The sequence below is a fragment of the Pinus tabuliformis genome, chromosome 7, assembly GCF_031772625.1.
Source record: "Pinus tabuliformis cultivar Carrire ecotype Pingquan chromosome 7, CPIR1, whole genome shotgun sequence".
Classification (NCBI taxonomy): Eukaryota; Viridiplantae; Streptophyta; class Pinopsida; order Pinales; family Pinaceae; genus Pinus; species Pinus tabuliformis.
Genome location: NC_142293.1, coordinates 48,666,739 through 48,672,971, shown reverse-complemented (window position 1 = coordinate 48,672,971; position 6,233 = coordinate 48,666,739).

The following is a 6,233-nucleotide window of genomic DNA, read 5'->3' as shown; positions in this document are numbered from 1 at the left end:
ATATTAATCAGGATTTTATTGGAGGACTTAGCTAGACCATTACATTGAGGATAATAGGTTGTGGAATGGCCTAAGGTGATGTGGTACTTGTTACAAAAACTTATCACTTTCTTGGATTTGAAAGCGGTAGCATTGTTAGTTATGATCTTTTCAGGACAACCAAATCAAGACAGTATGTTAGTTTCTAAGAATTCTATAATCACTGTACCATTGGCTTGTCTAGAAGGAATGGATTCTATCCATTTGGTGAAATAATTTGTGGCAGTGAGGATCCATTTATGTTGGCCAGAAGAGGGAGGATGGATTTCCCCAATGAAGTCCAGACCCCATTGCTAGAAGGGATTTTTAGTGGAAATTGGTCTAAGGGGTAGAGGTAAAAGTTTCCTCTTGCCTTAAAAAATTTGACATTTATGGCAAGCAGTGACAAATTTCTTTACATCGACGAACAAGGTGGGCCAATAAAATCCATCCCTTAGGATTTTTTCTGCAGTTGATTTCCAGTAACGATGTCCACCATAGTCCCCTGCATGAAATTCTGTGAGAATTTTGTTAGCTTCATCTTTTATTAAACAATTTAATAGAATACCTTCATGATTTTTCCAGAAAAGAGCATTATCTAAAATACAAAATTTTGAAGCTTTCATTTTTAAAAACCTTTTCTTTGTTCTAGATAACCCTGGAGGAATCTGCAGGTTTAATAATACATGGGTTATATCAGCATACCGAGGTGATTCTAAGAAGCCTTGGCTGATTTGTGGAGTCGCATTCTCTTGTTTGTTATCCAGCTCATTGATATCCAGGGCTTGAAAGTTTGTTTCAGTCATGAGTTTAGCCAATCCCTGTCCTTTTATAAGCTTTGTAGGTTTATGTCAATATCATACTCCAATATATTAGCTATCCATTTGCGTCGTTTGCCTTCAATTCCCCCCTGAGTCAGGATGTCTTTTACAACAACACTTGGTACATAAGCTATTACATGGGAGTACAATATGTAGACTCTGAAGTCTTTAATAGCTTTCACAAGTGCAACATCCTATTTTTCCATGATTGAGTATTTTAGCAGTGCATCTCTAAGTGCTTTAATAAAAAAGGCTATGGGTTTTTCATATCCTTGATCATCTTTTTGTAGTAAAACAACAGCAATGGTGTGTTCTGATGCAAATGAAAATATTATGAAGTCTCTATCAAACTTTGGACTTGTAAGGACTGGTGTTCTGGTCAAAGCCATTTTAATTTCTTCAAATTCTTGTTTAGCTTCTAATGTCCATTTAACATTGGAATCTTTTTTCAACATATTGTTCAGCAATCTAATCAATTCAGCCAAATTAGATATGAATCTTCTTAAAAAGTTAATCTTTCATAGGAAAGCTTGAAGTTCTTTGATATTTTTGGGGTGGGGTATTTGTAGGATGGCTTCTATTCTATCAAGATCAATTCTAATGCCATCTTTGGAGATGATATGGCCTAACAGTTTGCCTTCCTCTAAACCGAACAACGACTTCTTACAATTTAATGAAATACCATACTTTCTGCATTTTAAAAACACTTGTCTCAAATGATCTAAATGTTGTTGATCTGATTTAGAAAACACGGTAAGATCATCTAGATATATGACCATAAAATCGTGAATTTCTTTTGAAAAAGCTATGTCCATTTCTCGTGGGAAGGTTTCCCCTACATTCTTGAGTCCAAATGGCATTTTAACATATTTGAAAGTTCCCATGGTGTTCTAAAGGCAATCTTTTCCTGGTCATCGGGATGGACTAGAATCTTGTTAAAGCCTGAGAACCCATCCAAAAGTGAAATCCTAGAGGCACCTACTACCCTTTGTAAAATGTGGTCCATCTTAGGTAACGGGTAATGGTCTTTCAAAGAAACCTTATTTACATTCCTTAAATCGACACGCAATCTGATTTCTCCTATTTTTTTCCTAGTGGGTACCAAATTAGACACCCACTCTGAAAACCTGATAGGGGCAATTATCCCTGCTTCAGACATTCATTTGATTTCTTTTTCAACTAAGGGGAGTATTACGGGGTTAATTCTTCTGAGCTTTTGCTTGAATGGTTTTTGATTTTACTTGAGGGGTATTGTATGTTGAATTACATACGTGTCATACGATTTCAGATCTTCATAGCTCTAGGCAAAAACATCCTAGAATTCTTTGATCAGTTCAACATATTTAAGTTTTTGATCAAGGGGCGGAGTTTTGGATAATTTTCTCTTTTTCAGATTTTCTTCCATTCCTATGTTACAGTCCTCAATGTTTGCTTTAGGAGGTTGCATTTTGGGTTTCTTTGGGATATCATTAAAATCAAAGAAATCTTCCAAAGGAGTTAATCCTTTGGGCAAATGATTGTCTTTTAAATTAATAACTTCAGATTCTTCTCCGATAATCTCATCAATGTCTACTTCTTTAAGATCTTGCAACTTTTTATTGGTAAATTTTGTTGGGTGAAGCATTTGAGTTGCACTTTCTGCTGAAATGTCTGTTTCAATTTTATCTATTTGATCAACCTCACTAATGGTGTCCATTTTTATATTAGTGCTAGAAAACTCTTCTTCTAGGGTCAAGAAATTGTTAATCTGAATATCATTGTCAAACACTTGCCAATTCTTTACATTGTCAGGTATGGCTAGCCTTTGTCTAATCTCAGTTGTAAACTGATGATTGGATTCAAATGGTAGTTTACAAGTGCTGGCAAATGTTGCCAAGCTGTGAGCATGCAAATTATGTTTTCTTGGAATTTTGGCAAGCTGTGTTTCCAGAAATGTATTGAGGATCTCAATCATTGTTCCTCTGTAAGATCTTAATCTGGGATCATTTGTGAGGAAGTTCCCTTTTATCTATTGAATGACTAAATCAAAGTCTCCCAAAACTGATACCCTGATTGCCCCTAAACTTTTGATCAATTTAAGTCCTAGCAACAGGGCTTCATATTCAGCCATATTATTGGTGCATCTAAAGTTTAATCTGTAAGCATGTCCTTCAGCATGATCATTTTTTAGATTGTGTACCCAAATCCCTACTCCTGCCCCTAATTTATTAACTGAACCATCAAATTCTAAGTACTAGAGAATTTCATGTTCATAATTGGTATCAGGAGTTTCAGTAATCTTCTTGATAGGAACATATGTTTCTTTAGTTTCATCTAGTTTCTCTCGAGTGTCTGATATATCATTTTTCTCAGAAATTTCTTGAATTTGAACACTAGACTTTTCATTTATGATTTCTTCTTGCTCAAGTGCTAAAACGTTGACATCAGTTGGAGGATCAATTTCAGCATTGTAGAGAATGAAGGATTCCATGTCAGAGTGCATGGAGTAGATAGGAAAATTCGGGGGTTCTCCTGCCTACGTACTACATATTTCATTAAAATTTATCGGTACAATCTCTTTGGTTGATCAAATACTGAAATAGTAGCATAGGACATGTCCAACTGTAAATATCCTTGGAGCTTTGCACCCCAAGATCTAGACAACAACATGCCATATTTTGGTGGAATATCATCTACCACTGTGTCCATTAAAATGGTCTTAGTGGGGTATTGAACTAATGATACACATAAGTCTTTGATCAATCCTAGACATCTGAACTGGCTTGAATCAAAAGAGAATAGGTCTTTGTGTGGCCTGGTAATATCTAGGTCCAACTTCTCCATTACAGATTTAGGTATTAAGTTATGAGAAGCACCAGAATCAAACATGGCATTATGAAGTATTTTATCATGTATATTCAGAATTACATAGAACGGAGGGACTCCTCCATCTACTGACTTTCCGTTTACCTCTGGGCCAAAAATTAATTCAGGCTGGTCATCAAAAGCATTTTACTGAATCTCTGTTCACTGAAATTTAGAGTGATATGCTAATTTGACCTTTGTAGACATCATGTTTAGCCAATTCTGATAATGCAATGGCTATCTTTAATTTTCCTATTTCAGTGTCAAGATTCAAAGGTTTTTCAATTTGAGTTTTTGTATTTTGGATGGTGAGATTCTCTTTTTCTTTGTATTTTTAGTGTTTTTCTCTTTTTCAAGAGTGGTGTTATGGGCTAAAGTTGCTTCCAAGTAAATTTCTGTAGGTTCTTCCACATTTCCTTTGGGAGGAGTGGAAGTGGAAGGTTGTTTGTTAGGTTGTTGATTGTGTGATACATCTCCAACTATTGAATTATTTGGGTTAGGAGTTGTTCTAAGAAGGGTTTGTACAGGTGTGTTATTGATCTTAGCTTTGTTAGGTTTCTTGGTTTCTTTCTTTTTATTGGCCTCAAGGACATCTATTCTTCTACTCCTCAGATTGTATTACCTGTGGACTTCATAAATGGCTGTATCATATCCATCCCTAAAATCAAATGATTCACCTGGTTGAGTTTAGAATTGTTTAAGAGTGTGAGCTTCTTGGTCGTCTTGGGTCAAGAAAACTTGTTGTTTATTATTTAGGCCCATTAAGTTAATTTGAGTTTCTTCTATTCGTTCATCAGAAGTTGAGGCTTCAGCATAAGTTTCCTAGAATGGGGGCCTAATGTTTTGGTTAGGCCCAGTCTTTCCAGTATTAGGGTTTTGGTTTTCCTGAAATTTGGATTTCTCCCAGTATTGCTCAGTTGACCATCCCAGGGGGATTTCCTCTCAATTGTTTCTACTCTATCACCAAGTATATCCATTCCTTTAATAATAGCATCTAATTTTTGTTCAAAGGTAGAAGGTTCTTCTTTGAAAGATGTCCTCCTTTTAGCTCTGGCTCGAGCTCATTTAGAAATCAGGGTCGCCTCAACGCTGACAGCTATACTCTGCATCTCTGCTAAGTCTCGAGGAGCTCTTTCCCTAAGTTCGTATGCCATTTCAGAATTGAATGCATCAGGGAATTTGATCAAGGCCAAATCTGGATGAGATCTAAGATTTTGAGGAATAGCATTGTAGACATTATTGATTCTGGTACAGTAATCTTTGACAGTTTCTTGGGTACCTCTCTTTAAACCTTCATATTTTGATAAAATATGGAGAGCATCTTTCTTCTTTTCCCATCTATTCAAGAAGGTCTGATAAAGAGCTTGTGGGTCATTTATACCGTTTGTAGGGAGGGCTCTAAACCATGTTCTAACATCTCTAGTTAAAGTTTGCACAAATACTTTCATTCTGACATCATCGTAATCAATCTCATAGTTTTCAAAATAATCTCATTTTTTTGGTATGTTGTTGAGCTGTATAAGTGCTAGTACCATGAAAATAGGTGATTTTACTTTGATAATCTTGAGGCATGGCCCCCGGATTTGTAGGTAAGTTTAGGGTATTATATCGGTTTTCCATGGTTGTAGAGATAAGTGTGATAGCTGGGGGAATAGGGCTAACAGTAGGAATGTATGTTGAAGATGGAAGAGTGGAAAGGGCTGCTTGAGGTGCTGATGGGGAAATTGAAGAAGTTGCAGCAATGATAGAAAGATTTAGTGTTCTTTCAGAGGTAAGCTCAGTTTGATTGGCGTTCTGCAAATCTCTGTCAAGGTGTGAATTAGCAGAATTTTCTTGTCTCTCCTAGCTTCTAAGGAGCCTAGGAATCAGATTAGGATTTTAAAAAACAAGTGGGGGTTTAGGATCCGAATTTGATCTAGTGTAACAAATCTTCTTTGGAGCTAGCTTCTAGGTGTATTTTTGGTTTTTTCTTGGAATAATTTTAACAATACAAATTTGACAGTCTCTTCTAGGAATTTTTTAGATATTGGAACTTTGAACTTTCCTAAAATACTTTTGAAAAAAGGAGCTGATCAAGAATTTGAAACAACTATTCAAAACATAAACTAGATTGGAGATAGACTGAAGTAGAATTTATTTACTTTTGCAAATGCAAAGAAAAAGTAGTTTCAAAGGCTACCTGGCTAACTTCAGGCTCCATCTATAGCTTATGAAGTAGATAGCAGTAACAAACAAATTATTCAGTCCCCATTGGAGTCGCCAATAATGTTATCACTCAGATTGTTCCCAAAAGTTGTAAGAAAGCGAATACAGCCGAGGTAACCACAGACCAATCTTTTAGATACAGATTCTAGCCAATATGCATCCAGAGAGGGCTCTCTCTTTATGATTTATCTTTGTTTTGAAATGTGTTAGGCTAGTTTTGAAGTTCAAGGGTTTTGTTTTGGGTTTGGATGGTGAGATTCAATAGAATAGTGGGGAAAACTGAATATTTCAGTCCATTGGGCATGATGGAGTCAAAGAGGATGGATTTCTAGATTTGGTTTCTTA